The sequence below is a fragment of the Cupressus sempervirens genome, chromosome 10, assembly GCF_028749045.1.
Source record: "Cupressus sempervirens isolate cs-2001-9-10 chromosome 10, ASM2874904v1, whole genome shotgun sequence".
Taxonomy (NCBI): Eukaryota; Viridiplantae; Streptophyta; class Pinopsida; order Cupressales; family Cupressaceae; genus Cupressus; species Cupressus sempervirens.
Genome location: NC_143127.1, coordinates 707,288,926 through 707,299,979, shown reverse-complemented (window position 1 = coordinate 707,299,979; position 11,054 = coordinate 707,288,926). Strand labels below are relative to the sequence as shown.

Here is an 11,054-nt window from a genome sequence, read left to right as displayed (position 1 = left end):
GTTTGTGTTGGGGTTCAACTATGTGTTATTGGCTTTGGTGCTACTAGAATGGGTGTTGGAACAGGTGTTGGTACTAGTATGGAGGTTGGGACTATGGTTTATGGGGTGTCTAGTGTTGGGGTTGGCATGGGTGTTGATGCTAGGGCTTCTAGTGGTTCTTTCTCATATGCTACTAGGGTTGTTGGAGGGTCTTTAGTTCCTCTTTCTAGTGGTGGATCAAGATCTAAGGTAAAGTTTCATGTTCCTTTCCTATATGATCTCCCTTCTTTCTCTGTTTGGAGGAGGACATGGTGAAAGAAATTGTGGATGCTTCCAGCAATCTTTTAGATCATGTTGTAATTTGTCACTTTTAGGGCCTACGAACAAGTCTTTTATATTTGCACGTGTGGATCTCCACAGAGTGGGAGCCTATTTTATCAAGTACTATCCATATGTTCCCCATGGCCAAGGGAATTTTAATAGCTAAGTTTGATGATATTGAGGATCAAAAGAACATCCTTTGTGGTCTTTCTTTTTCTTGATTGACTCAGTACCACCTGCTAATGGTGAAATCATGGTACCCTCATTTCTCCCTTTTTATAGAATATTTTACCAAGTTTTTGATTTGGGTTAGGATTCCCTACCTTCCTCTTCATCGTCGGGTTGAATCCTTGTTAGAAGTTGTGGGTGAAGAGATTGGTGATTTCTTGACTGTTGTTGAAGATTCATCAAATATTTTACATTTCACTTACACGAGAATCCTTGTTGAGGTGGATATTTCTAAGGATTTTCCTAAGAAATTTAAAGTTTGAGCTTCCTAATGGGATTGGGTTCAAACTTTGGACTATTAGGGGATTCCCTTCAGATATATAAAATGCTACAACATTGGACATTTGGCGGCTCAATGTGGTTTACATAGGACTAAGTCTAAAAAGGTTTCTTCTTGGTGGAAGGGGGCTTCTTCTGAACATTTTATTGTCACTAAGAAGGTTGCACACATTTCCCTTACTATCAAGAATTAACCTTCCTACGCACCTCAATTTTTAGTGTGTGGTCCAAAGATTCAATCTTTAAGCTCTCAAAACATGAGGGATTGTTGCTTTTTGAGTCACTAGAAATTTCCTCCTCCATAGAATCCTCTTTTAGTTTTTTGTCCTTCACCTAGGTTTTATCAGCAAGAGTGGAGCATCGCGGAGTGCTAGTTTCCTTCGTGATTTCACATCTGAGTCAATGTGTTGCATATTAAGCTTGGCTTTTTTCATAGCCTTTGACTATGGTTGGTTTAGTGGGTCCAACTATTTTTTTTCAAGGGTTTTCACAGCTAATTCAGATTTTGGAGATTTATCGGGGGAATTACGAGGGGTTTGAGCATTTTGATGCGTTTTTTCTTGTTAGTTCTTGTTAATGTTTTAGTGTCAGAAGAAGTAAAATATGGATTATTTGATATACTGATAATTACTGCCGATTCTATAAACTACATGAATGTAAGCGTGTGTGTGAATGTAAGCATATATATATATATATATATATATATATATATATATATATGTATGTATGTATGTATGTATGCTTATGTCCTTGTAGTATTATGATATGAATTATCGAAAATCTCTTAAAATACTATGATCAACTTTTATTGATTATCGATAGCCTCTTATTGTGATCGGGCTCCTTTATGATATCAGGGAATACTCACTTCATCGTGCCACATTATATTCTTGTTATCGGGCACATACTAATCAAAGGTTGTTTGTTATTGTTATTATGAAACATGCCTCTAAAGAGGCATGCCTCTACGTGGCCCTTGGGCCACATAGAGACATGACTCTTCAGAGTCATGTATTCTGATCATATATATATGTGCACTCTGGCCACAGGAAAAGGAATCAATCTACGACATTCCAGCACCTACAGTTAATAAATAATCATTGTATGAACATTACACTTTGTTGATATTGTTACATCAATTATATATCACTTCAGTCATAACAGTATACAGTTCAAAGAGGGAAGATAAACTGTGATCATTGCCAAAGAAGAAGTAAATACATTCAACACTATTCAAGTAAGATATTCTCTGCAAGCATTTATTTTGTAATTGTTTCATCTATCAAAGATCCACAATAATCAACATGTTATCAGAGCTATACTGATAGGAAAACTATTACAAAGTATTCACTCAAGTCTAAATTTCAAAAGTTAAAGAAATAGGTTTTTAAAATCAAAGTATTAAAATGATGAATCACATAAGAATAGAAGATAGGCTAGATGGAGCGTCAAATTTCTCATCTTGAAAAATCAGATTATTAATAGTGCTAAGAGAAATGGAATTAGAAAAATACATTGAATCAAATTTACCCATGCCTGAAAGTGAATCAGAAAAAGCAACTTGGAAAAGGCATAATAATAAAGCAATGAAGATCATTATAGACTTAGTAAAAGATTGTATACTTCCATCTATAGCTAATCTTCAAACTGAATTTGAAATATTCTCCTCCATTCAAAATACATTTGAAATCAACAATACAAGTAGATTATTAACTTTAAAACAATATCTACTTTATATAAAGATGAAAAATGGAGAATCTATAGCTTCATATTTCTTAAGAATTACTGAATTAAAAGATCAACTTGCAACTATGAAAAATCAAGTGGATGATAAGGAACTAAGCATGATTGCTCTTAGAGGTCTTCCTCTATCATGGGAAACCTTCATTCGAGGTTTAAGTTCACGACCCGAACTTTCAAAATTTGATCAATTAAATAATGAATGTACTCAAGAGGAATCCAGACTAACTTCAAGAAGACTAAGTTCAAATCAAGAGGGAGACATCCAAGCACTATACACTAAATCAAATAAGAAAAGAAAGTTTAAACATAACAAAAAAGAATTCAACAAAAATCACAAATATCACAAACAACGTGACTGGTCCAAAGTTAGATGTTTTAAATGTGACAAGATTGGTCGCTCTTATTATGTATGTCTAGAGAAGTAGAAAATTCAAGCAACATTAGCGAAAGTTAAAGATGAAAATATTGAGAAAGTAGAAAAAGAAAATTATGCATTCTATTTAACTCTCTCAAGTGAATTAAACACTAACCTCAATACTTGGATCATAGATAGTGGAGCTTCTCGTCACATCAAGGATAAGTTTGAAACTTTTTCTAATCATACATCAAAAGAAGTAACCATTGGAGATAACTCCTCTTATCTTATTAAAGGAATTGGTTCCTGTTCTATACAACTGAATTCTAGAATTACACTTCAACTCAAGAATGTTTTATATGTATCAGGAATCAAGAGAAACCTTGTCTCCATCTCCGGACTTGCTGATCAAGGATATAGAATTGCATTTCAAGAAGATAGAGTTCTATCTTGGCCCAAGAACTCAACTATTAAGAAAGCCATCTCCATTGCAGTCAGAGATGGGAATCTTTATAAGCTTTGTAATAATCAAAACCCTAATCTAAACTTAACCATTAGTAATGGTCAATCGAATTCTTATGAAATCTGGCATAGGAGACTAGGTCATTTTAATTATCGGGCTTTATCATCTATAGGAAAAATTGTAAAAAGCCTACCTAATCTGAAAGATGATCATTTAAGTATTTGTAAGGGATGCGCATTAGGTAAAAATACTAAACATTCCTTCCCTAAAAGTGATCATTAATCTAAATCCATTCTTGAATTGATTCACACAAATCTCTGTGGCCCTATGTCAGTCCCCTCTCTTAATGGGTGTCTTTTTTATATAATTTTCATTGATGATTACTCTAGGAGAACCTGGATCTATTTTCTAAAACAAAAGGAGCCATCTGAGGTCTTATCCAAATTTAAAGAATTTAAAACCTTAGTTGAAAATCAATCAGGTCAAAAGATCAAAACCCTAAGGTCTGACAATGGAGGTGAATACATATCTGATATCTTTAAAAACTTCTGTATTTGTTGGGATTAAGAGGGAGTTTTTTGTACCTTATAATCCTCAACAGAATAGAATAGCTTAAAGGAAAAATAGATCTATTGTTGAATTAGCTAGAGCCATGTTACATGATCAAAATCTTCATTATTCATTTTGGGTTGAAGCATCTAATACAACAGTCTACACTCAAAATCGATGTTTGCACTCCATATTAGAAAATACCACCCCAGAAGAAGTATTTACAGGCATTAAACCACATTTAAGCCACCTGAGAATATTCGGATGTCCAGTCTATATTCACATACCAAAAGAGAAAAGAATGAAATTAGAGCCTTCCTGGAAAAAGGGAATATTCATTGGATATAGTGAAACTACAAAAGGATACATGATCTATATTCCTGGGCAAAGGACAATTGAAATCAGCAGAGATGTAATATTTGAAGAAGACAGAGCTTTTAAAATTTCTAGTAATTGTGATGAATCTATTTCTGAAGAAGATCAAACAACAGAAATTGAGAGGGAGAATAATTCTGATCTCTCTTCCATGCCTAATCATATAAAACCTGAAAACATCAACAATAATAATAAAAAGAGACCTCTTTGAGCTAGGAAAATGTTAGAAGAAAATTAAGTTGAACCAGATGAAGTAATTCAGGAAAGCAAAAGGACCAGAAACCATTCTTGTTATGCATTGCTATCTGAACTCATAAAATCTGAACTTGTTAATGTTGAAGAAGCACTCTCACATCAATCATGGAAGGAAGCAATGATTGAGGAATATAACTCTATATTAAAGAATGACGTATGAGATGTTGTACGAAGACCTAAGAACAAATCAATTGTCTCTCCCAAATGGTTATTCAAGATTAAACATGCATCAGATGGCAGTATTGAAAAACACAAGGCAAGATTTGTAGCCCGAGGTTTCTCTCAAAAAGAAGGTATTGATTATGAAGAAACTTTTGCCCCTATTGCCAGGTACACTTCAGTCAAAACAATCCTAGCAATTGTAGCATCTAAAGGATGGAAAGTACATCAAATGGATGTCAAAACAACATTTCTCAATGGCAAGATTGAAGAATAAGTTTACATTGAACAACAAGAAGGGTTCAATACTTATGACAATAAAACTCATGTTTGTAGATTAAAGAAAGCACTCTATGGACTCAAACAGGCTCCCAGAGCCTGGTATGAAAGAATAAATAACCACCTATTGAAACTAGGATATGCCAAAAATGAAGCTGACCCAACTCTATACTTCAAAATTGATGGTGATGATATGATTATCCTTGTATTATATGTTGATGATATAAAGAAATGTAAGCAAGCACTCACAACAAAATTTGAAATGAAAGACTTAGGGTTAATTCACTACTTTTTGATGTTAGAAGTTTGGCAACAAGACAACTGTATTATACTAAATCAAAGAAAGTATACAATTGATATTTTAACCAAATTTGGGATGATGGAATGCAAACCAGCTGCTACTCCTATGGAAATAAATCTACACAAATTGAAAGATGATATGAACAAATCTGAACCTGCAAATCTTATTTACTACAGATAGATTATTGGATCCCTAATGTATTTGGTAAATACTCGTTCTGACATATGCTATGCTACGCATGCCTTGAGTCAATTTATGTGTGCACCTAAGAAAATACATCTACATACAGCTAAGTACATATTAAGATATCTAAAGGGCACTATTGGAATGGGAATCAAATATGACAAAGTCAACATTGAACTTCTTGGATATTCAAATTCTGATTGGGCTGGAAGCTCCATTGAGCAGAAGAATACTTCAGGATATTGTTTCAGTGTTGTATCTGGTATGATTTCTTGGTCTAGTCGGAAACAAACTTCAATAACATTGAGTTCCACCGAAGCTGAATACATTGCATCTTCCTTGGGTGCTAGAGAAGCAGTATGGTTACGAAAGTTGTTATCAGATCTCTTCAAAAGACACTTGAAGCCCACTTGATTTATTGTGATAATCAAAGTTGCATTAAACTTTCATCTAATCCAATATTTCACAATCGCTCCAAACATATTGAAATTTCATTTCATTACATCAGAGACATGGTGGATCAAGGAATTATTCAACTAGAATATATATGTACAAATGAGCAAACTATTGATATCCTTACCAAGCCTCTTGCTAAAGTGAAGCTGAAATACTTCAGAGAAAAACTTGGTATGATTAATTGTAATTATAAATTTTTGAAATAAAATGTTTATCTAATTTGAGTTTATGCTTCTATTGGTTACTTAGTAGCATTTGATATGTAATTAAAAGTGACGATCTTTCATGGACATTAATTTAAAAAAAATTATTTACAAGATGATGATCTTGTAAATAATAAACCTGTGTGTGTATTATATGAGCATCTCTAGTCATTGCATAAGTGCAAGTAGAGATTATATGGGCATCTCTAAACATTGCTTAAGTTCAAGTAGAGATCATATGTGTATCATGGACATCTCTAGACATTGCTTAAGTGCAAGTAGAGATCATAGGTTATATCGTGTATTGTTAATACTGTGTTAATTACATGATGATTCTAACTTATTGATGTTTTACTTCTCCCTTGCTAAAGGACCGTTAATGTTTTGGCATCAGAAGAAGCAAAACATGGATTATTTGATATACTGATAATTACTGTTGATTCTACAAACTACATGAATGTAAGCATATATATATATATATATATATATATATATATATATATATATATATATGCTTATGTCCTTGTAGTGTTATGATATGAATTATCAGCAGTCTCTTAAAATATTGTGATCGAGTTTTATTGAGTATAGGCAGCCTTTTATTGTGATCGGGCTCCTTTATGATATCGGGAGATACTTTATTGTGCCACATTATATTCTTGTTATTGAGCACATACTAATCAAAGGTTGTTTGTTGTTGTTATTATGAAAAATGCCTCTGAAGAGGCATGCCTCTACGTGGCCTTTGACATGACTCTTTGGAGTCATGTATTCTGATCATATATATATGTGCACTTTGGCCGCAAGGAAAGGAATCAAATCTACGACATTCCAGTACCTGCAAGTAATAAATAATCATTGTATGAACATTGCACTTTGTTGATATTGTTACATCAGTTATATATCACTTCTGTCATAACAGTATATAGTTCAAAGAAGAAAGATAAACTCTGATCGCTGCTAAAGAAGAAGTAAATACATTCAGCACTATTCAAGTAAGATATTCTCTGCAAGCATTTATTTTGTAATTGTTTTTATCTATCAAAGATCCACAATAATTAACAGTTCCCGGGATATATCGATAATGCTACTAGGAAGTGGGGATGGAGAAGGCGAGGCATCATGAACAAAGCTAGCACAGGGAAGACAATGCAAGATGGAAATGGTATAACCTCGGCATAAGATCATAATGTAAAAATAGTGCACTTGCCTTGTTTCTTACAGTGACACATCTTTAACAGTAAACCACAGAGAATGCAGCAAAGAGAAAAGAGATTAAATCATGGTTATGAAAATGGTCGAGGAAGGGCGTATGATAATAATAACCTCAAATCTTCTACCCTCCAAAGTGAAATATTTCATTACCACTGAGCATCTTATTGGTTTTGAAGGGACCCAAAACCTTTTACAAAAGAATTACACAAGATATATCATGAAAGCCAACAAACAGAGAACAAAACGAGACCAAAATGGGTTCTTCCAATAGGGTCCCTTAACCTGAAGCAAAAGTTGCCCAAACAGTTAGCAAGCATCCTAAAATCAAAGACGGGATCAGAGAAAACCCCAACCCCAACACCCACAAGAGGGCCATCAAAATTTATCTTTAGTGCCGCTCCTGTGAGATTGAAGAGTCATGTCAAAAGAGGGCTTGGACATAGATCTCTTTCCTTTAACAGTAATCCAGCCCATACAGATCCAGTAGCTTCACCACAGAAAATCCTTGCAAGCACAAAATCACTAAGGATACCGCCAGAAATGATAGCCATAGTGCTATCAGAGATTCAAATTAATGTTGACAATTCATTCAAAATAAATTGATTTTCTTTTCAGATAGGTGTGCAACCTGCTTCATCTTCTAGTTTCATCTCTAGAGTATTTGCACTACAAACTTGAGAATTAAAAGATTGATTACGCGAAGGTCGCCATGTTTAAATTGAATTTCCTAAGGGATGAGTATTGAGGAGATCAATATGCCCTACCTAAAGCTCTGGCTATTACAATAGTTTTTCAGTTACAGAAAGAATGTTTGAAATATCATCGAATCTGATAAAAAATTGTTCACCTTCTGAAAGATATCAATGAGGAAAGTTAAAATGGTGTGTTATAGTCCATATTCAACATTGATATTCCATTGTATGTCAACAAAAATCCTATTATCAACAGCTTCTTAATAGAGATACAAATCTGTAAATAAATTAAGTTCTACAGCTTACCGTATTTATTTAAACTGATTTACGAAACTGAGATGATTACATTGCCTGTTTTATACATATACCCTCCAAAATAGTATTTCTGTGAATCTCTCTTCAATTACCCACAAACAACATTCTAACAATTGTAAATAAAGATAGTTGAGATTCCAAGTATTACTGCAGCTGTGAGAAGATCTAATAAGCAAAATTTTAATACCAATTAAAAAATGCAAAATTTTAATACCAATTAAAAAATGCAAAATTTTAAAATTTTATATAACAAGCCAGTGCTTGAGTTAAATATCCACCTAGAACAAACCCAAAAAAAGGAAAAACCTAGGGAAAGAAACTCAATTTTCTTTTAGGAGAGTACAAAATCCTTGGGTTCACAACTTCACATAAATGTCTTAGACGAACTATGATAAACCCATCCCCACGAAAATACTTATTTTGAAAAACATATAATGCATTTCATACGAAGCACAATTTAGCGTAGTTAACAATGCAATCCGGACAAATTCAAAGTTCCCACAGTATGTGTCTTAATACCTACATAAGCGATATGATCTAAGCATGATAAGACAACTATGTTTTAGAAAAGATTTTAGATACTATTTATTGGAAAATAAAACCCTGCTATTGCTAGATGAGTGACCACCAGGGAGGTCAAAATAAACTTAATGCATACACTTGATATTAGTAAAAAGTGAATGAAAGAGATATTTGTCGATTAACTATACAATAAATTGGCTGATGCGAAATCACACCCAACAGTTTTCTATTCATAAGCCCAGATTACACAACATCGCTTGAAAAGAAAGAAGTAAAAGTGAAATTCACAAATATCTACCATAAAAATGAAACAAACTTATATGGTGGTTTGATTTTCCCTCCATACCAAAGCTTTCACTTAACTTCCTCTTTGTAAAGATACACATCAAAACCACGTAAAATATTACTACTGAGCCGCTGGTCTCTGTTTAAGGATAAATCATTCGGCTGTGGTCTATTGAGAGGCATTTAAATGAAAATAAACATGTTTGAGGAAGACACTCCATAAATCTGGGAATGTGGCCACACCACTACAGTGATGTGCAAGGCAAGATACACAAAAATATTCAAATTCAATCATTGCATTGTATTATATCATAAGTTCTGCCTCTCTTTGCGTAATAGGGATGGGTTTTGAATTAACTTAAAATATAAATGGGTAGTTGTGTCTACATTCTTTTAAAATTCATATTGGTTGGCAGGAGTTCTGTGAATACCCTCACAACATGAAAAAAAAAAACCTTGCTGCCACTACACCTTGGCATAATTGTAACTTACAAAATTTTGAACTTTCGAGAAAAACGCTGCAAAGAATTTAATAGAATAAATAGAAGATTTCTAATGTTCACAAGGTCCAAGATAGTATATGAGACAATTGACCCGGTCATTTGGCTTTCTGAAGTGCTTGTCTTCTGCTATTCAATTTGCTGATGAGCTTCCCATGCTCACAGGTTTCAAGAATCTCCTTACTGAATAGATCTAGAAATGATGTAGCTTCTAAATTGCTTGTTTATCCAAAATAAAGAGTTTTTCTTGTTTCACTCTCCCAGCTGTGCAAAAGACAGGAACTCTCTTACCTTAGGTCTTTTGGTCTTTTCATCTACCTGTGTCATACCAAAAATGATGCAAGTTAATCCTCAACTTAAGTATGAGAATTTTTGCTTCACAGGATATTAGCATCTAAATAAGACTTATGCTAATGATTAGTGGAGTTAACTTTTTCTAAAGAGGCTTTCTGCAATACAAAATAGCAACAAGAAAAAGCATCACAACGTACACTTCAAATCACGTATACTTCATGCCATATCACCACTCTTGCACAAAATTAATTAAGATGGTTAATCAAAACAGAAACCAAAATCATCTGTTTATCATAAAGCTTGCTAAATTGGATAAGCAATAATCCCAAAAAACACAGCCTAGCCTCCAAATGCAAACGTGTTGTAACCCAAAGCATCCCAAGTTACATTGATGACCAATAACATCACCTAAGGTTTAAATAATATGCATACAAAATCTTACATTGATTTGTTTCCAGATTCGATAGTGTTAAGATTTTTACCATCTTAAGACAATCGAATCCAGAAACAAATCAATGTAATACAATAATTGTGGAAATTTGATCTCTTTAATACAAAATCTTGCTAATGCTTGAAATATTGATTAATCAAATTATAAAATACAACAAAAAATGTGCAATCATTCATCAGATTTGATCCTCATTAATTTTTTTGACACCCATCTCCCTGACCAAATAAACATAAGATGTAATGAGTATTAGATCCCTTAGATAATACATGGAGTTGAAATGCTTGCACATAATTCAAGCAAACCAATTGTTCTCTTTATAATTCCCCTTCGGCAAACAATTAGCATTGTTGAATAATACATGAACCATGAACCATTACAAACTCAGGGTTCTAACATCCAAATCAAAAGTCCAAATATGCTTGGAGCTACCAAAGCCCACAAGGCATCGAAAAGCTCTTGAAGCTTTAATGTTGCTTGACAAGTTAAAATGATATTGGAAATAAGAGCCAATTTTGTGCTCCTCACCAAACACCCAGAATGGGCTATATGTGCCAGAATTCATTCATTTGTTGCAACAAGGCACAAAATAAACTCCTATTATTAATATCTGTACCCTTGTAAATGAAAATGGCAGTTTGGGAAGAGTAAATTA

General features: G+C 33.5%; 1 protein-coding gene across 5 annotated transcripts in view; it reads right to left on the bottom strand.

Annotated features, from left to right (window-relative positions):
* Positions 1-9,435: 9,435 nt before the first annotated feature.
* The window catches only part of LOC149535774 (protein RRC1-like), a 104,017-nt gene continuing 102,398 nt past the window's right edge, over positions 9,436-11,054 (bottom strand). For all 5 annotated transcript variants that reach the window (XM_089805646.1, XM_089805649.1, XM_089805648.1 and 2 more), the window contains one exon: positions 9,436-9,975. The gene's annotated coding sequence lies outside the window, so the exon portion shown is untranslated. The remainder of the gene's footprint in view (positions 9,976-11,054) is intronic.